This window comes from Sorex araneus, chromosome 3 (genome assembly GCF_027595985.1).
Source record: "Sorex araneus isolate mSorAra2 chromosome 3, mSorAra2.pri, whole genome shotgun sequence".
In the NCBI taxonomy this organism is placed as follows: domain Eukaryota; kingdom Metazoa; phylum Chordata; class Mammalia; order Eulipotyphla; family Soricidae; genus Sorex; species Sorex araneus.
Window position 1 is genome coordinate 124,024,735 of NC_073304.1, and position 24,644 is coordinate 124,049,378.

Sequence of the window (24,644 nt, forward strand, 5' to 3'; positions counted from 1 at the left end):
AAACTAACCAACCAAACAAAAAATTGTGGAGTCATGAAATTAAACAAGACATTGTGAGAAACGGTGATCAAAGGATTCTGTGTCCCACAAAGCATATTTTATTAAAAAGAATAATTATGAGGGCATCTTTCTTCTATCTCTTTTTTTTTCTTTTTGGGCCACACCCGCTAATGCATAGGGGTTACTCCTGGCTCATATACTTAGGAATTAATCCTGGAAGTGCTCGAGGGACCATAAGGGATGCTGGGAATCGAACCTGGGTCGGCTGCGTGCAAGGCAAACACCCTACTCGCTGTACTATCACTCCAGCCCCCATCCTTCTTCTCTTAAAGATACTGAAGCATCAGTTCTATAATACATACCTTGATTTTTTTTCTGTATAATTTTTCACAAAAACGTCAAAACATTTTTCACACATTTGCTGCCACAGGAAAAGCCCAGGCCAGGGAGAATGACTTTGTTAGACAGCAAGGGCAGGGCCAGAAGTACTCTGAAAATTTTCTGATTTTTTTAAATCCTAATTTAGCCATCTTTCCTATCCACTGCCTGACTCCATTCTCTCTAAGGCTTCCCTATATCACTACGTTTTAATTTGGTGGCAAATGAAATACACTTAACAACAATAAAGGAAAAGCAATCATTCACATTTTGCTGCACTTAGAATTTTGTTTTAACATCAATTAAAACAAGAAACTAACTCAGTACTTTTCTTCTGATTCAAATTTTTTTTAATTGCGCAGTAACTACTTCACTATCTCATACAAAATGTACTTCAGGGTAACCCAAACAAGTCCAGTTGATGACTTAAAAAGATCTTTCTTACAAAGTTCCTGCTAATTAATAAACCGTTAATATTTTAGAGTATTAAATGCATATTAAATATTGATAATATAATAAAACCAGAATTTTGCCACAATGGATGAAATACCTGACACTCACATTTCATTTCAAAGACACCGGTGTGTGAGATACTTTCTCTGCTGGTATAGGTGGAAACAAGGTTCATTTCTATTTCTATTTCTATGCTTTTCTGCTTACCTTCCACTTCCCTTTCCTCTTCTCGTGCTGGGGATCAAACTCAGGGCCCTCAAGCGTACAAGGTATGTGTTCTACTGTGAGTCATATACTGGCTCCCAATGATTTATTTGTGATCTCCTCCAGGAAAGATAGAACTATATGGAAAGAGCATCCACATGAGATCACCAGGGGCTAGTTCCTGGGACAGAGATCTTCCTCTTCAGTAACTGTACTAAATTCAACTTTAGCATCATTGCAGTCATTTAGTCCATCGAAACAGTTTTACAAAAATCTTAAATCTGATTTCAATCAAGCCTCCTTAAGAGCTAACTTCTATTGGCAGGAAATACCAGGAACAAATAGACCAACAAACTGACACCAGCATGAAGCAGAAGAGAAACATGCAGAGTGTGAGAATTTCCATAGGACTGATCTGGTTCCTGCAACTAGTACATAACAGAGTCGCAAAGGTCGGGAGTGATGGAGGAAGAACAACTACTCTACAGTAAAACAGAGGTGGGGGTAGGGGGGAGACTAAACGTGATCTGGGGATTTCTGATCCCAGTGTGGACCAACCATCTCTAAAATACTCTTGATATATTTAGACAACTCTAAAGGGTGTTGCTATTAGAATACACCAAGGAATAACTATTAATTTTGTGGTCTGTTTTGGGGGCCACAGCTAGTGGTACTCAGAAGTAACCTCTCACAGTGCTCGGGGATCAAACTGGGGTCTGCACGCAAGACAAGCATCTTAACCTCTGCATTATCTCTCTGGTCCATGAAACTACTAATTTTGTTTGGTGTGAGAACAACATTTTGGTTCTATGTAAGACAGCCTTACGTTTTAGAGATATATATATGAAAGCATGTCAAGGAGAACAGAAAATTCCTAGATTTTGCTTTCAAATACTTCAGGAAATAAACATGGAAAAAAAATGAAACGAGTGCGTTTAATTCGTTTGGTGTTGTTTTGGGGACATATCCAGCAGTGGCCCCCGAGCTGTGCTGGTTGTACGGGGGATGGTGTACAGTGCGGGAACCCAGAACTTTGAGCCACAATCCTCAGCCCTTTATAGTCTTTGTAATTAAATTTTAAGTTGGGAGGACCTGACCTATTGGAGAAGCCTCATGGATTCGGTAAATTAGGTGAAAAATTAGGTAAATTGTGTGTGAAAAATACATGGGATCAATGAAAAATTAATATGACAATGAATATTTAGAAATAGAACTACATGAAAAAATTCATTATTTCTTTTCTTTTGAGGGAGGCGGACTTGGGGTCACAGCTGGCAGTGCTCAGGGGCTAATCCTGGCTTGTTGCTGAGAGGGTCCACTCCTGGCAGTGCTAGGAAGATCAGGTGGTGCCAGGAATCAAACCTGGGCCACTGGTCTGCAAAGCACGAATGCTAACTCTTTGTGTTCTCGCCTCAATTTTCCCTTTTGACATATGTTCAGTGCGACTGTTGGAATGCCTATCTCACATTCATATCCTGAAATTTAATTCCCAACCTGATGGCATTGGGAGGTGAATAGAAGTTGAGGGTGTGGCTCTCAGAAATACAATTTTTGTCTTTACCCAGGTAGTTCCCTCAACCCTTTAGCCCTGTGAGAATGCAGCAAAAAGTAACTATTGATGCCCTGGGAAGCTGGTTATCACCAGGTGTTGAGTTTGCCTGCATTTTGAAGCCGGATTTCTCTGCCTTAGACCAGGAAGAAATTTATATCCCTTGTAATGAAGGTTTTCAACTCTTTTATACCTGTAGACTGGCACCAGTTCACAAACTGGGGGCTGAAATGGCTTAAGACACTGGGAGGCTACAGTGTTTGTGATAACAATTCAAGTGGACTGATGGTCAAGTGGCTATATATAATAGATTGTCTTATTCCTGAAGTAGGCCATTTCATTCAAAACCCAGTAAAGAACAATTTTATAGAAAATCCTAAAACTTCAACAACAAAATCTTTTAAGAATGCAGTTGTCCATTTTCTTCCCTTGGAACCGTTATGTTTTTCTGTAATTATTGAGTTCTCAATGGTTGGGGATAGTGAATGAAAAGGAAAACTGTGACTGAAAACAGAGCTGCCATTTGAACCTGATTGTAGAAAAATAAACTTTTTTGGGCTGTCATTTGAAAATACTGTTTCAGGGGTGATATGAAGAACCTATGTTAACTTCTAGCACGCAACATTCACAGTATTGGACAGAGCTGACTAGGGCTCTCTGGAGATCCATTTTAAATTATCTTCCACGTAGCTCAAAGCTAACCAAACAGAAAATCAATAATCTTCCATAAATATTTTCAAAGCATAAAATAAGATTTCATTTCTAGCAGAGATATGGTTTTTAACCTTTAAGGAATAAACTCTTTTGAGGTTTTCCCCTCCTCCCCGAAGTGTTTTATTATAGCTCTGAAGGCCCATGTGAGAAACCTTGGTGATACAGGTTGTCATGGATAAGCAATTCTAAGCAAAGTATAAAATCATCAAACCAACACACAAAGTCTTCCATTGATTGTGTGTGTGTGTGTTTGGGCCACACCCAGTGGTACTCAGGACTTTCTCCTGGCTCTGTGCTCAGGGATCACTCCTGGCAGGGTTGGGGAAAAGCTATGTGTACGACGGATCGAACCCAGGTTGGCCGAGTACAAGGCAAGCACACTACCCACTGTACTATCTCTCTAGCCTTGTCTCCCACTGACTGATTCAAACTTTTTGACACAAATGCTCTAGTATTTCTTTAAGTATTGCACTTCAGTCAAATGCATTTGTTATGGTTTCCGTGGGTGCCTCCCTATCTTGGTTCTTGCTATTTCTACTATCTGCACATTCCATCTGATAAGGAGTCTACCTATGTACTTCACGATCTGTCCCAAGCAATACAACCTCCACGAAAACTTCTTAGATTCTCTAAACCTTTCTCTGAACTTCAGTCTTGTAGTCTTCTAAACTTCCAAATACCTATCTCCTATTTTGCATCATGATCTACTGAATATTTGTCTGGTCTGTGATTCCGTGTAACATAACAGCTGAACTGAAATTCATGACCAAGGAAGTTCTTACTTCACAAGTACAAGGGTTGCGTGAGGTTCCCTAAAAAGACATATTTAGGGACACAGTTCCCAGAAATCTGTGAGTTGATATTATTTGGAAAAAGGGTCTGTGAGCAGGTGTGATGAGGTCAGGACAAAATAATTTTCTATTGCGTTCTTTTGGGAGTGGGAAGAGGGGCATTCCTGCAGGGCCCAGGCTATGTCGGGCTCAAGACTCACAAGCTCTACTAACTCTCTGAGATATCTCCCCGGCTGAGTTCATTGTGAATTATCCAAGTGGACACTAAACCCAATGGCAATACCTTTACAAGAGAAGGTAGAGAGGCCAGATAAAGACAGAGCATAAATTGGAGTTACATGGCCACAACTCCAGAAATACGTGTGGTCATCAAAAGCTAGGACAAGGAAGGATTTTCTCCCAGTTTTTGAAGGGAGTGCAGGTCTTGGTTCTGCAGGCATCAGTCTCAGATTTCTGGCTTTTGTGTTAACTTGTTACAACAAGCTGGGGAAATTATACATCTTTGCTCCAACCTAACTTGAACAAGTCACTTCTACTTGCTTACGGAAGCCCTGCAATAGAGAGTTGCTTCAAGAGAATCAAAAGAGCTAAAAGAAATGCTCCCCAGATGTCTCCCATCTCTAGTTATTTTCTGTTAAGATTTCTGGAGTCTTGGGTTTGTTTTTCGGCGATACCTGGCAATGGTCAAGGTTTCTCTTGGCTCTGCACTCAGATATTATTCCTGGTGGTGTGCAGGGGACCATATGGGATGTTGGGTATTGAATCGCCTGTATGGCAAGCACTTCACCTGCTGTACTATCACTCCAGCCCCTCAAATTTCTGGATTTTTAACCAAGAAAATCATCTTTCATAAGCTGGAGAGATAGTACTGCCTTATCCAAACTGACCTGAGTTCAGTCCCTGGAACCACATAAGGTATCCTGAGCACCACCATGAAATTTTTAACAGTGCGGTAGCATCTGAATAGTAGTAAGTTGTGTTCTAGAGAAAGTTAACATTCACTGTGACTCGTAGTAGGTCGGAACATGAAGATCTGTCTTCTGAACCTGGTGCCTGACTTTGTGTACCTGATCATGTTACATTTTGGACCTTTTATCATTTAAAAACAACCCTTGGAAGGAAGTTAAATGAGCTATGCATGGAAATCTACCAGCACAAAAGGATTTTGGGGACCTAGAATAAATAGCACAGGTCCTTAGAGCATCTCCCTCGAAAAGGCAAGATTTCGAGCTCCATCTCCGGTTTCCTTGAGTACAGTCCTAGCAACTCTGCTTTCGGCGCCTGGGAGCAGTGCTGTCAGTGATCCAGAGCTGCAGCCAGGTGGTTCGTGGTGTTCCACAGGAGCTGTGTGAGCACCACAAAAAGAGGTATGACTCTAGATGAGCGCCACAAACTGAAGTGCCAGGGGGTTGTCAGGAAGGCTCAGAAAACAGGAACATCTGCTTCCCAGGTAGAAGCCTGGCTTGATTCCCCGGCACCTCACGGGCCCAGGGGCACAGTCAGGAGCAACTGAGTATGAGTCAAAATTATCCCTGAGCATTGCTGGGTGTGGTCCCCAAACCAAGCCAAGTAAACAAACAAACAAAAAAGAAGAGTGAGAGAACTATGGCCAGGAAATGTGACTTCTGGTGAGCACGTCTGTGAGAGCTACATAACCCTCACAGACACCGTAACCATGACTCGTCTGTTTCAATAAGAGTGCACACCCCAACGATCATGGAAGTGCAACCAAAGGAGGGCAAACCGAGGTGAGCATCGCAGAGATGTGTGCAACGACATGCGTGACCCCTGGCCCACCCTGCTAAAAAAGGCAAGGCCCATTTTTTTAGCATTAGAGCTAAACATGTGTGAGCACCACAGACAAGCAGTGTTTGTCCCCAGACACTGCAACATGTCATCAGCAATGGAGGGAAGGCCGGGGGTGGGGGGCAAAAAATAAAATAGTTTCCCGCATAAATCACTAATGTGAGAGATGATTTTTTTTGTTGTTGGGGGCGGAGGAGAGCTTTTGGGCCACGCCTGGTAGCGTTCAGAGTTTACCCCTGGTTAGGAGACACTCATGGTGGTGCTCAGGATACCTTATATGGTTCCAGGGACTGAACTCAGGTCAGCTGGATAAGGCAGTACTATCTCTCCAGCTTATGAAAGATGATTTTCTTGGTATAATACTTTCCTCAACTACTGATATACTGCTCTATAATTAAAAAAATATATATGTATATAGTCTTACTACCACAAAACTGATTTACAGAGGCAATTAAATTTAAAGAGCATTTATTTAATTATAGTCATGCATAAGGTTTCTAATATTTCCAAAGACGCCTTGCAGGGGCCAGAGCAATAGTAGAGCACGTAGGCGCTTGTCTTGTATGCAGCTGGCCTGGGTTCAGTCCCTGGTGTCCCATATGATCCCCTGAGCAACGCCAGGAGTGATACCTAAGCACGGAGAGAGGAGTAAGGCCTGAGCACTGCAAGGATGAGGAGGAGGAGGGTGAGGAGGAGAAGCTGCGGAGGCAGCAGCACAGCAGTTTCTGTTTTACTGAAGAAAAAAAAAATTGGGCCAGGAGACATTACAGCAGTTAGAGAGCATGGCCAGCATGCAATCACCCTGAGTTTGACCCTTGGCCACCAATGTGATCAATGTCCATCCCCAAGGATTGTAAGGTACTACCCTGGGGACCTACTGGGTACTTCTAGGGTGGTCCAGGTGACCCCCAACAGCACAAGGCCTTAGCAGCACCGCATCTTCAGGCCTCCTGTTGAACCACGTCAAGAATCGCCAGGAGGGATGAAAGGAGGGGAGAGAGAGTAGGAGAGGGAGAGAGAACACGAAAGCCTACACCTTAGATTTCGCTTTCCACCCATTTCCCGTAAGCTGTATTAGTCACACCTCGGGGTTTCATTATCTACCAAAGGTGGGTATCCTTCAGTCAAAGGTGAAGATTCTGTTTGGATATGAGAGCTAGACTGCATTTCAAGTTTATACTACCGAGAACAGTTTCTCATGCTCAGAACTGTAAGAGAAGAATAGATATAGGTAATCATAACTTTTTTTGTTTGCTCAGATGAACTTAACATAGACAAAGGAGGCCCATGAAATCTCTTATTTGACAAAAAAAAGTCACTTTAATGACATTGAGAATTCAAATGATCTGGACGCTCAGACTTAGAGTGCCTTATTCACATATTTTTGGTTTGCAATTTAATTATTATGACTATAGGTTTGCTAAAAAATTGTATTTGATCATGGTGCCTTAATAAAAAATTTCAAGATAGCACTGCATTTGATACAAACTTCCTTTTTAGTTAAGAAACATTTTTTATGAGTAATAGACAACAGGAGACACAGAGTTTTAAGGCCAGGCATATAATTAACTTTCTACAGACTTATATAAACCGGGGCTTATTTTTAGCAGTCAGTTTCATGGACAAAATGAAAACTTTTGCCAAATGACCAAAACTTTAGAAGATAACAAAAAGAACTCTCACTATATAAAAGCATTCGCAAGAGTTACTTTAGTAGTAAACAACTCTAAAACACTTCACAGCACTGAATCCATAGAAGTTCAAGTTGCATTACATTTCCCCAGAGCAATTCATAACTTGCTGTGAGGTTCACTTGTATGCAACTCCAAAAGTGATTTTCCTTTCCTTGCCATCCCTGGAGTACCATGGAGACACAGAGCAACTCTGGTATCTGACTGTCCTTAGAGCAGATGGAGGGCCCAGGCAGGCTTTCCCAGGAATGGTCAACCAAAAGCAAGGCCAGTGGCCAGCTACTTCTGGGCCAGCTGGCTAGAAGCAACGTGTCTGGTTTTTACCTTCAGAGCAGAAGGGGAGAAGCCAGCTGGCTTTCAAAGGACTGCGCTAGCTGGAATGCTCACAATTCCTTTCAGACCATCTGGCATTCTTTCTAAACCCTAAATTTACCCACAACTACACGCTGATGTGAAATGTTCAGATAATTGCAGGAGTCCCCATTACCTATCAAGATAAGGAAAGGACGGGGGGTTGAGTAAATGCTAAGTCAGTTGTTTCAAGAAACTTCTAAAATTAAAATTTTCTTCCAATTTTAGTTTATCTATCTGGAAACCTAAACTAGTCCCAGGATTAAGGAAAACCTCAAAATAAAAAAAAAAAAAAAAAAAAAACCTGAGACAGAGAAGGGAATAAACTAAAATACATGACTTAACATGCAAAAGTATTTTTGTTTTGGGGTCACACCCGGCGGTCCTTGCGGTGCATGGGGTTCCATATCGTTGAGCAAGTCAAGGTAACCCCTGCACTATCTTTCTGGTCCTGCGGAAAAGTCTTAAGGATCCCTTAACACTGCTAGAACATGACTCTTCCTACTCAGGATTTCCAGAGAGCCCATCCTTCTCCTCAGGGTGGGCTTTGGGTTACTACATCTATTTACTTTATCACCTAGCTAGTAAATAAGAGCAGTGTCTTGCAGTTACTAAAAAAGACAAAACAACACTGTTGATGATTTAGTTCTTTTAAGAGTTTTATTTCCAGGAGAAAACTTAATGTGTAATATGAAGAAGGAAACTCACCTCTGGGCAAGCCAAAAACAAACAAACAAAAAACCCCAAAATACAACCAGCGAACAGAATTTGACTTCAAATAAAAAAAATTTATTAAGTAACCAAAATGATTTATCAAACTACTGGGAAGTGCTACAGGGCAATCATCTGTTAACAGTAGATCACTTTACTAATCATATAGGAGTACTATGAGGAATACAGAGGAATAAAAAAAATCGCAAAACTGAAAAGACTAAGCCACAGTTATAGCCAACATGCCCTAGCAGATATAAGTATGTCAAACAAAAATATCAGTGATTAAGTCAATCAAATATCAGAAACAGGAAAGCTATACAAACAATTATATTTTTATTGCATCAATTCCCATGTCAAGTACTGAATTTAGCATTTTAAATGTTACCTCACTTTACCCCCCAGTGAACATACAAGGTAGGGACTATTATTAATTCTATCTTGCTGATGAAGAAATAGGAAGGTAAAAATAAAAACTGTTCAAGGTCACATGACAAAAAGTGAAGGAGCTAGAATTAAACTTTAAGTAGTCTAACTCCAGAATCCAGTGTAACACTGTCAATGTGAGATTATACTTAAGGAATAGTGAAATCTAATAATGAACATGGGGAAATCCAATCACTAGTCTTCCTATTATTTCATCTCTAAGTGAATGGTAATTAAATGGCAAAAAAAAAGGGTAATAAAACAAAACAATTGATTTTCTTGTTAGAACTTTTTAAAAGGCAGGAGCTAGCCTACTTGGCTGAAAATGGTCAGTTTGGGCCATTGAAACATGTTACGATTTCGGAGACAGGGCTTCCTAAACACTCAACTCTCAACCCCTTTTCATCTGAGAAATTCAGATGACACGATGGCCATTTAAGATACAAAAAATAGGATAACAAATCAAACATTTGCTAATAATAAACTATAAAGATTTTTTTTCTTTTCGGGTCACACCCGGCAATGCACAGGGGTTACTCCTGGCTCTGCACTCAGGAATTACCCCTGGCGGTGCTCAGGGGACCATATGGGATGCTGGGAATCAAACCCGGGTCGGCCGTGTGCAAGGTAAACGCCCTGCCCACTGTGCTATCGCTCCAGCCCCTATAAAGAATTTTTTAGTTAAGGTTTTTTTTTTTTTTTTGCAGTTCCCACATTGTTGTGTGACCTGGTATGGGGTTGTGACTCACAATCTAAATAGTAAGGAGACAGCGTAAATAGAAATGGTATAGCGGGTTTGGCGCTGGTCCTGCACGTGGCTGACCTGGGTTCAATGCCTGGGCACCCTGTAAATTCCCTGAGCCTACCAAGTGTGATTCTGAAGCACAGAACCAGGAACCAGGAGGAAATTTGTGGGGAGCATGAAAGTATGCTCCCACAAATAACAACAACAAAAAATCAGAAGAGATGAGGTCTTTTGTTCTTGGAGCTAACCTTCCAGTAAGACACCAAAGCATAGTTCAAAACAAAATTTCAGAGAGCGATATGCAATACAGAAGAGGTGGGGAGAAAAAGCAGGTTTCCCTTTTGAGTTGCTTTTTTTCTTTCCTTTTTTTTGGTGCGTGGGATTAAATCCAGGGCCTCATACAGGTCTACATTCCAACACTTAACTATATTCCCAGTCTTAGACATCTATTTAACCATGAAGGTACACAGAGTGGGATGGAGGGTAGTTCAGGGGAAATTTTATAGTTTTTTCCTTTTGACTTAAAAGATAGGCAGTATTACAGCACGTATGCATACTGCTATGAATGGTGCCTTGGAGAATCTCTAATCATATAGGCTGTACAAATGCAGGAGTCAAGTCTTTGAGTTAACTTAGAAAAGGACTATGGTGGAGAGGGTTGCTGATCTCTTAACGGATCCTAAAGAAGGTGGCTACTATGTTTGCGAAGGGGGAAACAGGGTTAGTTGATAATTTCTAAACTCTCATTAAAGCATGAGGCCTGCATTTGTATACAAGTGTTAATAAATGTAAAGAATGGGGAAGAATTATTAGCTACAGGCCAAAAGATCTTACTAGGAATCTGGTAGCTCTCTATGTACTGATAAGCGCTCACCTCAGATTTTGTTTGGCTTGGTTTTCTTGGCTTTGTGCTTGAGAAAAAGCCCAGTCAGTGCTCAGGGAACAATATGTGGTGCCAAGGATAGAACCAGCGTCAGCAGTATGCAAGGCAAGAGTCTTAAGCCCCGTACTATCTCTCCAGACACCTTATTTCAGACTCTGGTCAGAAATCTTTAGCAATACTCAGTCACTTTAGCAATACTCAGTGTATGCATGAAGAAGTTCTATGTGGGATATAGCAGTTGTAAACAGAAAAAAAAAACATGGTAATGCAAACTATTAGATGGGGCTTCACAGATAGTAGAGCAGGTAAGCTGCTTCTGCCTTCAACGCAGCCGACTGGAGTTTGATGCTATGCACCAAACAGGATCCCCTAAGAACCACCAGGAGTGATCCCTGAGCACAGAACCAGTTGGAGTAAGCCTGAGCACCTCCGAATGTGGCTCCAAAGCCAAAACCAGATCATACAAAAATGTATTAGACAGTATCCATAGTTAAACAATGTCCAGGAAGGCCATGGTCTATGAAACTCCATTTGTATCCATCTCATCCAGAAAATTTTGCACATATTTGTCATACTTAGTCATGAAGTATTTAATCATAAAACTTGAGTTTGCTTCCTTTTTGTCATGAGTGGTTCTGTCCCTTCCTAAGACAAATTTTTAAGAATGCACAGGTAACCTATATAAACTCTATGTTCCAGTGGCAATCTACTGGTTGATAAAACTCTCGCTGGCATTAGCTTATAATTTCAACAAAAATTTTATCCCCCAAACTTCGATCACCGGTTTCATGCTTTTGATCAGAATGAAGCTCTGTAGTGCATTCATAGAATGCATAGGCTCAAGAAGAGGTAACAGACCCCATTCCCCACGGAGTTGTGTTGATGGGTGTATATACACTCAAAGGTGTGAGGGGATGAGATGGTGCATGTACACACATGGGTGTGAGCGGATGAGATGGTGTACACGCACACCTATGTATGATTAGTTGGAAGAGATGGTGTATACACTACATAGGCAGGATTAGAAGAGATGTTGTGTGTATACACACAGGTGTGAATAGATAAGATGGTGTGGGTGTGTATACATGCAGAGGGGTGAGTGGGTAAGATAGTAAGTATACACACAGAGGCATAAGTGAGGGATGGAAGGTCGGTTGAGGACAGCTCAGTTCCCAACATCTAAAACATATGCTTATAGATAACACCCAGGGTGGAAAATCAAGAAAGACCATATAAATGTTAAAATCTATGCAGGTAAGTAGAAAGAAGTGAAACATTAAAAGTAGCTGAGCCGTAAGAAACTGCTAGGTTTTGATGACTCTCCAATCTAAAAGGTGAGTTTCAAAGGACTCAAGCCAATGCACTGTATTAGTTTAGTCCTGATTTTAGAATAAGTTGTTTCTCGAAAGAGAAAACAATTATTGACAGAATGTTCAAGGAGGGGGGAACTCTACTTTCCCCACCCCCGATATTATTGGCAGTATTATATCCCAATTCTGGGTAATAAAAGTGTCATCATGTGTGATACTATCATTACTAACCTATCAATATTATATTTTCTAGTGATTAAAATAGAAATGTTTATTATAACTTAATCTACTTTAATATCAGAGAAATTATTTTAGCATCTTTCTTCAATCACCATACTCCAGAAATGGCAAACTAATGGTCTGTGAAGATTCTGATTTACAGAATACTGAATAACAAGGTCAGGGTGTTTTCAGGTTCCAGACAATAGCTAAGTCATTCTTGCAAAATTAAAGTTCCACAATACTGTGGTACCACGCAACCCTATTTCAGTGAAAATTCTGGTAATATTCTGTTTATCTAAGACTTCCCCTTATGGCTTGTTTTAAGGGTATGTCCTAAACACATCTTATGCTGATCTTTACGTATGGGGGGATGGGGTGGAGATGAAGTTCAGAGGAAAGCACTGCTTTGTCTTGCTTGTTTGTGGCCCTGGGTTCTGGTCTGGGCACCACACACATTAAAACAAATTATTGGGGTTGTTTCAATATTAGTGACCTGGTCAAGGAAATTAACAAAGATATTTCCAAGTTAATTTATTTTGTGGTAATTTTATTAATTTATATTTTTACTTAAAAGCTATATTATAAAGCCAAAACATCCCTAAATTAAAAAATGACTTACTAAATTTCTTTTTTTTTTTTTTTTGCTTTTTTTGGGTCACACCCAGCGATGCTCAGGGGTTACTCCTGGCTTTGCACTCAGGAATTACTCCTGGCAGCGCTTGGGGGACCATATGGGATGCCGGGGATCGAACCCGGGTCAGCCGCGTGCAAGGCAAACGCCCTACCCGCTGTGCTATCGCTCCGGCCCCAAAATTTCTTTCTTTTTTTTTAAAAAAAAGTTTGGCCATGGTAACATAAAGAATTTTACAAAAAAAAAAAAAAGAATTTTACCAACAATAATGTGTCCAATCCAACCAATGGAAAATTTCCCCTTCAAATTAAAATTAAAAGCAAATGTTTTCAACAGAGGGAATATCACAGATGCTGTGCATGACTGTTTAGTTTAGATTTCATTTTGCACTGAAAATTATCAGGAATTAAGACAGATGCAATTAAGACTTTCAAAGAGCATCTTAAAGAAAACGGAACCAATTAAATTATTGTGTCATTCAATAAGCTTCTCTTAGTTTTTCTACGAGGGTTTATTTGACTCAAAAGATCAGAGCAAAAATATATTTTGAGAGCGTTTCTTATAGCTGAGTTCAACCAGTTTCCCATCACTCTGCAAACTAAGGGTCAAAAAGAAACTGAAAATGTAGCTTAAGTAACGTCATCTAAGAGGGATGAAATCTAGTTTGGAAAAGATCATAAGGTCAAAAAAAAAAAAGGCAACTAATACTCTAAGGCGGGTGCAACCGCCCGGTTGAATGGCTCCGAGGCCGCTCTCACTCCCGGTCACTATCCATGCAGGAGTCCTGCAGTCAGTGGACAGAGCCCGTGTGCGGGCACCTGCAGGGCTGCCTCTCTGGGACAGGGCACGGATAAAAGGTGTTCTGTTTTCCAGTAGTCCTGTAAGAGGAGCCATTGAGCTGGGTAGCACGACCTGACAACAGAACCCTGGAAAAACTGAGATCAAAGCAAAGGCGCATGCCAGGGTAATAAGCAATAAAGCCCTTTGCCAAGGCACTAAGAACAAGGGAGGGGGGTAAAAAAAAGCCCAACCCAGTGAAAAGGTGGACAGAACCTGCTGGACCACCTTCTTAGGAACGCAGAGAGGCTGGACCACTTTCTCAGCAAGGCGGGGAGCGGGCAAGAAACAGAACCTTCCCGCTTGCCCTGGGTCCATCAGCGGAGTCCTACAGCCGGGCACGGACGGACGGACGGACGGGGTGGGGGACGCGCCCACGATCGCCGGATGCCCCGAACCCCGACAGCCGGGTCCTCCCCGCCGCGCGCCGCTCAGCGCGCTGCCACGCACGGAACCCCGGGCGGCTGCAAAGTTTTCCGGACAGACCCACGGCGGCGGCGGCTGCCCCGTGGCCGGGCGCGACCCGCGGCTTTACCCGCAGACACAAACACCATCTGTTTTTGTTTGGTGTCTGCAGCCAGCACCGGGGCGACGGTCCGAGGACGGGATGCGTGCGTGCGGCTCCCCGCACCCTTCCACCCCGACCCCGTTTTCACTGCACACCTCCCCCCACCCCGCCCCCGAGAGATCGGACCTTCCTCCACTCCCCCTCCAGGAGGGTGACCCGCGCGCGCACCCCTGCCCACGAAGTCTCCAGAAACAAAGAGGGTTCCCGGGGCTCCGGCCTGCGTGCGGACAGACGCCCACCCTCCACCTCACCCCCCCCCCCACCGCCTCGCAAGACCCGGAGAGAAGAGACCCCCACCCCCATCCCAGCGGGAGTGGCCATCCGCGAGTCCATCGAGGGCAGAGGTCTCCCGCAGACAGCCCCCCACCCCCAGCCGCGGGTCCCGGTGACACTCGGGCACGAGACCGCCGCCACAAAGAAAGGGGAGGAGCGGCGGGGGAGCAGGAAAACAGCGGCACGCCGCGCCCCCCGCGCCCGCGCCCGCGCCCCTCCTCCCCCGCCGGCCCCGCTCCGCCGCGCGTGCGGGGCGCCCTTTGTGCGGGGCCCGGGACGCTCCGGGGCATCCCCGAGCCCGCGGGGCCGCCCGCCCGCCGGGACGTGCAGCCCCTCGCGGCGCCCCCGCGCCGTGTCCCCGCCGGCCCTGGCGTGTCCACTCACCCGAGAGCGCCGGGGGCGGCGGCGGCGGCAGGCGAGCGGGAGGGTCCGCGCCGGGCGGCAGCGGCGGGGCGGCGCGGGCGGCGAGCGTCCGTCGGACCCGAGCGCGGCGGAGACGGCGGCGGCGGCGGCGGCCGAGTGCGCGCGGCGGTGGCGGCGGCGGCCCCCGGTGAGGGGCGGGCCCGACGGGGGAGGGGCGGGCGCCGCGCCTCTCATTCATGCGGCGGGGGCGGGGTGAGGGACCCGGATGCCCGGGCAGCCCCCGCCCACCTCGCCCAGGCCGCCGGGGCTTCAGAGCGGGCAGTGCGCAGGCGCGGGGGCTGGCGCCGCGGCTGGCCGCATCCCGCCGTCGCCCTCCGGTGCCACCGACTGGAGCCCCTCTCCTGCGTCTCCTGAGTGTTTCTACGTGCCCGGCAGCATTCCCCTCTCCCCTTCAAGGGTCAGCCCGGACCGTCACCTCCTGCCTCGCCTCCCGCCTGCCAGCCTCCGGGGGCGCAGGGATGAGCGCAGGTTTGATGATGGGCAGACCGCCCCCTTCCTCCATCTGTGTCTTCTGCGGCAGCGTCGGCATCGCTGGGGCTCGTAACACCCAGCGTCGGCGGCGCGGGTCTTGGAGAGAAGTGTGTGCCAGGAACAGTGCCTGACTTCTTATTTACCTCGGCCCGGGCCCCGTAGCCGCACGACTTCTCACATTGACCTGGCCCCCTTAGCTCCCAGCTCCTTGCGTTGTGCAAGAGAGGCAGGGAGCAGACCTTGTTAGCTGTTGGCAGGGTGGTTTTGTTGTTTGTTTGCCTTGCTTTGGTGGGGGAGGCAGGGGAGAAACGAGGAGTGTATGTGAGGTTCAACCTTTTCTGGAGTCCCCAGGCCTAGACTGCTCCAAGGATTTGGGAGGGCCCCTCGGCGGAGGCAGGCAGTTGGTTCTGCAGAGACCCTGCTGCTTCCAGCCTGTTGGCTCTGCCCCTCCCGGGTCACGGAAGCCCTGGCAAGGCTGCTGTGGTGCAGCAGGCCTGACAGCATCGCTTCGGCTTCTCGGCCGATTGTGGACCCGTGCCGGCGATTGCCCGCACCCCTCTCCTTAGTCCCATCTCCTCTGAGCTGAGAGGTTCTTTCTTCTACCTGAAAAGCCCCTGCTCCCCTATAAACCATAAATGACTGAGTAGTTTCACTTCGGGAAGCAAAAGTTATCATGGAAAGTGCCTGCAGGCAAGTTCCTTCTGCTTTGATAAGCCGTAGGTCCCCTGAGCAAGAAGGAAGTACCTGGAGACAGAGACATCAGGCACAGGTGAGCGGCTCGGGAACTACTCAAGGGTCAGTCCCAGAGGTGAGATGGGCAGAGGGCGCTGTGCTAGCTGGAACATGGCGTGTGCACACACTGTGTAGGGACCCACTCCTCCTCCAGAGCTGCCTGTCAGCACCGCCACTGCTATTCACGCCGGCATCCCTGGGGCCTCTTTTCTCTTCCTTCCTAGTTCCTCATAATAGCAGACACCAGGCGGGCTGGCTGCTACCTTTCCATCAGCCTGCATACATCAGGCTCCCTTTTCTCTCTCAGAGCTATGGCTGGGCTCTCATGCCAGTCGGTTCTTGCACCTTGCAGATCTGCTCTCGTGACTGCATCTTGGAGTTTCATTCTTGGGACTTGGGCTCTGCTGTTTCCATGCCCAGGGATGCAACACTCACACCTTATTTTTTGATTTATTTATTTTAATGAAGATTTCCTTTTATTGCAGGATATACTAATTTTTTTCTTTTTGGGTCACACCTGGCAATGCATAGGGGTTACTCCTAGCTCATGCACTCAGGAATTACTCCTGGCGGTGCTTGGGGGACCCTATGGGATGCTGGGAATCGAACCCGGGTCGGCCACATGCAAGGCAAACGCCCTACCTGCTGTGCTATCGCTCCAGCCCCCATACACTAATTTTTTGCAGCATTCATCTGTTGTCCCTGCCCATGTTTCTGCTCACGGGCAAATTTTCCTCCCCGGACGTGAGTGCTTCCTTGATAGGAACAAGGTCTCCTGGAGCTCTTCCATGGGACTGGCACACAGTGGGCAAGTAGAGGTGATGGGGCAGGTGATAGTCACAGGGGGTGGCCAGGGAGGCACCACAGGGGAGAGAGAAGCAGAACTCGCTTTTCTTTCGCCTTCCGTCTTGTGGTTTCCCCTGCCTGGTATGCTGAAACCTGTTTTGTTTGTTTAGAAAGCTTGGCTAGAAATTGCTAGTTCAAACAGGCAGTAGGGAAGAGGGTGGAGTCGCTACCGCTTTGTGTGACAATTGTTCGTGTGAAAATTAGGTGGGGAGAGAGGGAGAGAGAGAGAGAGAGAGAGAGAGAGAGAGAAGATGAGAGGGAGAGAGAGAGTGGGGGTTCGGGGAATAAGGACCCAGAGTCAGGCTCAGCTGCTGTTATCAGGGAAACCCATTTTTTTCTTTTGGGCCATACCCAGGGATGCTCAGGGGTTACTCCTGGCCTCTGCACTCAGGAATTATTCCTGGAGGTGCTTGGGGGACCATATGGGATGCTCAGGTTCGAACCTGGGTCTGTGGTGTGCAAGGCAAATGCCCTACCTGCTCTACTATTGCTCTGGCTTCTGGGCAGTTCATCTTAGGAAAATGCTCTTGAGGCATTCACTAGTCCATTGCAAAGTCTCCCCTAGGGCGGAACAGGTGGAAGCTGGCCTCAGTTTCTTGAATACTCACAGTTGGATCTGGCCTTCCTGTGGTGGGTTGTTCCTTGTCCCTCCTGGGGAAGAAGTCAGAGGTTTTGACTTCCAGCTGACAACTCCCTGCCGGCCCATGGGCCTGTCTCCCTCAAGATAAGGGACGAGGGGCCAGAGCCATAGCACAGCAGGTGGGGCATTTGTCTTACATGTGGCCAACCTGGGTTCAATCCCCAGCACCCCAGAAGGTCCCCTGAGTCCCACTAGGAGTGATCCCTGAGCATAGAGCCAGGAGTAAGCCCTGATCCCCCATTGCCAGGTGTGACCCAAAACCAAAACCAACCAACCAACCAAAAAAAAAAAAAAAAGAGGATATGGAACAATTTACTCCTCTCTCTGCTCTGAACCATGCCTCCCCTTCTCTCTGCCAAATGTATGGCGGGATGGAGTGAGGTACCCTCAGGGAAGGCAACCCCAAATACCCAGGGTCAGAAGTGGTGCCTTTCTTGGCCATGACTTTCTTGGCTGGCATGTTTTCTTGTGCCCCTTGACGGGAAGAGGTTTTGGTCTTTCATTTCAGAGGGTGTCTCCCTTCCCCTCCATCTCCCTTCCCCCCAGCCATTTCCCCTCCTCATCCTACACTGTGTGAAGCAGCATTCCAGGCCCATCCTGTGTTCCCAAGCCATTTTTTTCAGACAACTCTGTCCCTCTCCTTTCCTCGAGGAAAGTCCTTCAATGCTCCTCTAACTTGGGGGAAAGACATGACGTCTAATTTTAAATCAAATGTCTGTGACTAATTCTGGAAGAGCAGCTTGCCCGGATGGTGAGGGAGCAGGAGGCGCTGGCTTTAGTCATCCAGAGAAGTGGGCGGAGCTGGGGACTCGGATCTGGCCCTCGGTACAAGCGTGTGGAGTTGCCTGACCCATAAAAGGCAAAATCTGTCTTTAAACACATGCTCGGACTCAAAGGTTGTCACAACCCAATGCCTCTGCCTGTCCTCCCCTCCTCACATGGACCAATCACTTGACCACGGGTTAATAGTCTAGCTCCCGAATGACTCCAATGAGGCAAGGGTTGACATTCCACGCTTTGTGCTGTTGTCCCTTGAACTGATCTGCCAGAGTCTCACCATTCCCCAGGGGGCCTGAGGTATGCTCTCATGTTTCAAGTAAGTCCCTTCCTATAACAGTCGCAAAGAATGGGGCAGATAGTCCAGCGGGTAAGGTGCTTCCTTGCACGGGGCCAACCCAGGTTTAATCCCCTCCACTACAGGTGGTGCCTTAGTGCAGACAGAGCCAGGAGAAAGTCCTGCATGCCACCTGGCCTGGCTTAAAACCCCGCCCCCGCCTGCCCCCCCCCGTCCCCCCTCCCTCCCCCGCCCCCCGCAAATAACTAAATCAAAAGAATCTACTTCCAGAGCATCTTCTCCAGCCAGAACCCTCACAGGGGTCCTCCTTCCTCTCTTCACAGATATGACACGGCCCAGGAGAAGAGAATTGCTGCTGCTTTCACGGATGGAGGGCACATACCTGGCAGTGCTCTGGGGACCATGTGGTGCCGAGGATCAAACTCAGGCTCTCTGCATGTGTGCCCTATCTGGCCCCTGGAATTAGATCTTATTTAAAATTTTTTTCCCTTTTATTTTTTTAATTGAATCACTATGAGATACACAATTACAAAGTTGTTCATGATTGGGTTTTACTCCTACAATGTTCCAACACTGTCCCTTCACCAGTGCACATTTCCCTCCACCACTATCCCCAGTTTCCTCCAGCCTGCCCCTGCCCCCAACTGCCACCTACCTTTTATGGCAAGCATTTTTCTTCTCTGCCTCTCTCTGTGTGTCTCTCTCTGTGTCTCTGTCTGTCTGTCTCTCTCTGTCTCTGTCTGTCTCTGTCTCTCTCTCCCTCTCTATCTCTCTGTCTGTCTCTCTCCCTCTCTGAGTTTCATCTTGAGCTAGGGCCCATGTGCATGACAACATGACAGTGCTAATGGGCGACAAAGCACACATTGCTCGGTGTAGGTCCCTAGTCTTGGGCTGGTGGGGTTTGTGAGACCACTCTTTAGTTTGGGGCCACAAGAGGCAGCACTCAGCATCTGCTCCTGGCTCTGTGCTCTGGGGATCATTTAGTGCTGGGGACTGTACCCAGGCCAGTGGCTTGCAAAGCTTGCCCTCAGCTCATTGATTCCCTCGCAGTACTCTGAGTCAGTTCTTATGATGTGGTAGCTGACGTCTCTGTTTCCACGGCCACCAACCATCCGGGTTGCCTTTCAGGCACATACGGGCCCACTCAACCAGTGTTTTCTGAAGTGGGTGATTCTGCTCCCGGGTGGGGGTTCTGGACTGTGGGGGAGGCAGTAGTGGCCTAGGGTGCAATGAGATTCACTTTCTGTTCCCACAAAGTAGGCAGAGTCCCAGAGAGCCATTGCATGATTTTCTTTTCCCCGCCTAAGAGGAAAGGCAGGCGAAATAAATATGGGAACCTTTGAGAACTCAGAGCTCCTGGAAACAGATGCTCAGAGTCTGGAAGCAGAGCTTCTTAGCTGCGACTGGCACAGGCAGAGGCACGATTTCCCAAGGGTGGTACAGCCTGCTCAACCTTGCTTGGGGGACTTTGCGGTTAATGTGGAGTCCAAGAGCAGAAACAGAGGAAAGGACGAGGATGTTGGCCATTTGCTTGGGAGAAGATCTGGGAAATAGGAATGGGGAAATGGGAAAGAAGATCTGGACGGGAGAAGAGCCAGTACCACGACGAGATGTTGGTGGGCACTGGTTGCCGTGGGCCACTGCCAGGGCCCCCCCATCCTGTGAGGAATCCACTGAGAAACCTGTACAGCAGCCTCAACTCTTCCCAGCCAAAGAGCCGGGAGGTGGGAGCATTCACCCACTGACTTCTGGCCCCTCCATGGCTTCTAAGTGGCTAGTGGGGACTTTTCAGGTTACGTCTTAGCTTGGCGCATCCTGCACGTGGTACATGGCTTCTCGATTCCTGCCTCTCCTGAGCAATGTGGCACTGAGCCTGAAAGCGGAAGTGAAGTGAGATATCTTTGCCACAACACATTCTAGGAAAAAGGAACTGGAGGAGTCCACTTCTCCTGTGTCATTCTATTTCATCTGCCTAGGAAGTCTCCAATTATTATCATCTCATGCCAAAGCAAGGGACAGGGCAAAAAAAACCCAAGAAAACTCAAGCCAACTTTCTAGAATCACTTCTGACACCCACTGGGCCATGGAAGCAGAGCTGGAAGGGGTAAACTCTGTCCTTTGGAGGATAAGACTCTCTCTTTGGCTTTTCCTGCGACAGCACCTCCTCCTCCAGGCAGGCTTCTCAGGATTATCTTGGTTTTTTGCCCTTCCTGCCTCTCTGATCAGAAATGGAAGCCATTTCTGATCATACTCTCAGAGGTAGGTGAAGGTTGTGGGTGGGAGAGTAGCTTCAGCTCTATAGGGGAGAGTGTAGTCTCTGAGGAGATGCAGCTTCCCTTGTAGACTTCTTTATCTGAAGTTCTCACCCCGTTATTTCTCACCCACAGGAGCTCAGGGGAGGAAATGTTTTCCTTTACCCACAGAGGGTTAAGAAAGTGGATCGAACTCACACATTGGCTTCTGCTCCTTTCTAAAGCCCTCACAAACGATATAGATTATTGTTTTGTTTCTTTTCTTTTCAAGACTCAAACTCAAGAATATAGAGGAGACAATAGCAAAAAGAATTTTGGAAGCTGGAAACAGATGGGTGAGTGGTAATTGACTTAGCAGCCCGAAGAAAGCTGAAACCCAGAGAAAACTAAGGGCAGCATTACTTTCATGGAAAATCCTAAAAAAGTGGGGGGTGGGTGGGGGAGAGGGAGGAATTGGCAGTCTTCAAAACCTCTGGGATGAACAAATCAAAGTCAGGAGAACTGGGTGAAAGGTGATCGGGAAGCATTCAAGTCCTGGTTCTTCTCTCCCATCCTCTATGTTACAGGGCCCCTCTCCCTCCCCACCCCCCGCCCCCGGAAGAGGTCCTAGAGAGGCTAAAACAGAGGGTCTTGAACAGTGGGGACACCAGGCACAGCTGTGGACAGAGTTACCGTGTATGGAACAGGGCATTCCAATGGGTGTTTACTCACTGCAGGCCGAGATCCTCAGCTTTCTCCACCATCCATCCCCTCACTGGTAGCCACACCCAACCCTTTCTCTCTGGGAACTCGGTCTGAGAGCGCTAAAACTGAGATCTCCAAATAGAGACCACACATTCCTCCTTCCAGTGAATCCCTTAGTTGACAGATGTAACTCACACACTCAGGACTTTCCAGAAGCTAGCTTTCAGGCCTCAGCTCTTTCATTGTTGTTAGTTCATGCCCTTTATTCACACACGCGCGTGCGCGCACACACACACACACACACACACACAATTAATTGCTTGTCTTCTGGCTGGTAGAAACAATAGGTCAGACAGCCTCTCTCACAGTGATGTCTGTTCAAAGTGGTTGGTCATCAAAACTCCAGCATCACATGCACAGGAAGGGCATTCCCCGGTGAACGCAATTGGTGATGTCATTCTCATCCACAGGAACTTGAGAAGGAAATGTATCCCTCTCTTTAAGTTTTGGAGCCACACCTGGTAATGCTCAGGGGTTATTCCTGGCTCTGCCCTCCGGAATCACTTCCTGGCGGTGCTCTGGGAACCATATGGGATGCCGGGGATTGAACCCGGGTCGACCACATACAAGGCAAGTGCCTTACCTGCAATCCTATCTCTCCAGCCTTACCATAATTTCTCTTATGCTTATTCTTCTTGCAAGACTTCCTTTTCTTAGCCTCACCACGAAGTCTCAAAAGAAGATGAAGAGTGGATTCCTTTCGGAGTCTGTAGCCAAGGGACATCCATCTTCCAGTTGTTTGCCAGCCAAGATCAGCCTTGGCTGATCAGGAGGAATTCCTTTCTTCTTCAGGATTATGGCCTCTACATTTTCTACTGTGTCCACGGGGTCAACCGTCCCCATCAGGGTTGTTCGTGGAAATCTTCGTCTTGGCGGCGGTTTCGTGGCAGATGGCGGATCTGGACGCTCAACTTGTCAGAGTTACCAGCTCTTTGCTGAGATGCACTGTCTTCAGTTCCCTGGAAAGGAAGATCAAGATGAGGATTCATGTGCACGTGACTTACTGAGGGTGGGTTCTTAGGAGAAGCCTTGCCCACTGCCCATCCCCCAGGAGTTACAGGGGAAGGAGCTGAGCAAGGGCTGTGGTTTCAGCTGGAGCCTAGGCTCCGTCTGATCCCACAGGGGACCCCCCCCACCGCCCCCCGCATGAATTGCCCCATGGAGTTGATGTGACTTTGAAGCCAAAGGGCTGCTTTGTACCCACATATAAATCAGGTTGTGGGGTTGCCAGGGAGGGGCCCAGAGCCTTCCAGGCAGAGCAAGTCCTGGCCAAGGTCCACAGAGTTTCTTAAACTTTTCCAATTACGACCCTTTTTCGCCCGAGACATGCAACACGGGTGAGCGCTGCCAGGAACACGTCAGCTTCATTGTATGCTTGGTTTTGAATTAATTTTTGCTTGTTGCATGCTCAGAAACTGTTCGCTGTTGCCAGTATTTCCCCCCCCCCCGGAACCCCCATATTCAATTCTTTGACCCCCTGTGGGGTTGTGACCCACAGTTTAAGAAGCTGGGGTCTACAGAAAGGGGTAACTCAGAGCCATGACCAGGCAGCACTCATAGCAGCTGTGCGTCTGTGAAGCCCATCAGTAGCATCTGCTCTGGATTACCAGCTACGAGAGGAAAGCGGCAAACTAACACGGACAGTAGGGAATGATAATGAAAATCAAAAGTAAGCAAGCTAACAATTAAACAGGAAAGGGGCCACGCAATAGTACGGTGGATAGGGGTCCTGCTTTACACACAGTCGACCTGGGTTCAATCTCCGGATAGCACCTCTGCTCCCCTGAGCCCACCAGGAACGATCCTTGACTGCAGAGCCGGGAGTCAGTCCTGAGCACAGTCAGCTGTGACGCCCCAAACCAAAAAATTTTCAAAATGAAAATTAAAATCAACAGGAAAAAAGAAAAGCAACATGAAAGACACTCAGACTTATTTTTAAGCTTGAGAGAGGATATTTCACCCATGGAACAGGAATAAGTAAAATTTTAAAACTCAAGAGACGGGTTGGAGGGCTGGTGCAGCAGGTAGGGCGCTTGGCCCTGCTTGGATCCCCAGAACCTCATGTAATTCCCTGAGCATTGCCAGGAATAATCCCTGAGTGCAGAGTCAGGAGTAACGGCTGAGCATGGCTGGGTGTGCCCCCCAAACCAAAATTAAAAACAAAAAACCCTCAGAAAACAATAACCTTTTGAGGGGGGCTCCCGAGTAGTGCTCGGAGGTTCAGGGGTCCCACCAGTGATTGCCAGCCAGTTGGGTTGTTGGTTTGAGGATGTGCTCCTACTTGGGCCCTGGTGCTGGGGACATCCGGCCCACCCCCCAGGGCCATACCTAGCAGTGATTAAGGGTCTCCAGTGCTGTTCCTGGCTTTGGCCAGAAACCAGGTGGTTCCAGGAATGGGCACATGCCAGGTACATATCCTAAGCACTGTATTATCTCCCAGTCCAACAAACATTTTTATTTGCTTAATTTCATTTGTTTCATAATAGTGAGATTTTTGTTGAAATATTGAATGTAATCAAAGTAAAGTGAAAGTAAAGTGAAAGTTACCAGTTTCACAGGTGGGGTGGGGGGCGGGAGATGGGGGGTGGGGGGAGGTATACTGTGATTCTTGGTGGTGGAATATGTGCACTGGTGAAGGGATGGGTGTTCGAGCATTGCATAACTGAGACTTAAACCTGAAAGCTTTGTAACTTTCCACATGGTGATTCAATAAAAAAATTAATTAATAAAAAAAAAAGTTTAAAAAAATTTCGTTTGTTTCAGGGTCGCACCTGGCAGTGCTCAGGGCTTACTTATGATTCCTTTTATTTTCTTTTGGTGGGGGTACGCCCAGTAGGGCCCAGAGGTTACTCCTGGCTCTACATCACTTCTGTTTGGTTTGGGGGACCCATATGGCATGCCAGGGATTGAACCTGGGT

At 47.0% G+C, this 24,644-nt stretch overlaps 1 protein-coding gene and 1 long non-coding RNA gene across 6 annotated transcripts in view; one reads left to right on the forward strand and one right to left on the reverse strand.

The window, feature by feature from the left end:
* Positions 1 to 15,513, reverse strand: part of RNF24 (ring finger protein 24) — an 85,689-nt gene extending 70,176 nt beyond the window's left edge. The window contains exon 1 of one of the 3 annotated variants that reach the window (XM_055130955.1): positions 15,382 to 15,513. The gene's annotated coding sequence lies outside the window, so the exon portion shown is untranslated. Of the gene's footprint in view, positions 1 to 1,038; positions 1,056 to 14,927; positions 15,059 to 15,381 lie in introns of those variants that run through there. The other 2 variants (XM_055130950.1, XM_055130954.1) reach the window with 2 other exon arrangements.
* A 133-nt stretch (positions 15,514 to 15,646) lies between these two features.
* LOC129403394 (uncharacterized) lies at positions 15,647 to 24,268 on the forward strand. Of its 3 annotated transcripts, XR_008629175.1 has the most exons (4): positions 15,647 to 16,206; positions 19,054 to 20,989; positions 21,254 to 21,317; positions 22,137 to 24,268. It is a non-coding gene; the product is annotated as an uncharacterized LOC129403394 (long non-coding RNA). The 3 variants fall into 3 exon arrangements; XR_008629174.1 differs by having other exon boundaries at positions 19,054 to 21,317; XR_008629173.1 differs by having other exon boundaries at positions 21,254 to 24,268.
* The last annotated feature ends 376 nt before the right edge of the window (positions 24,269 to 24,644 follow it).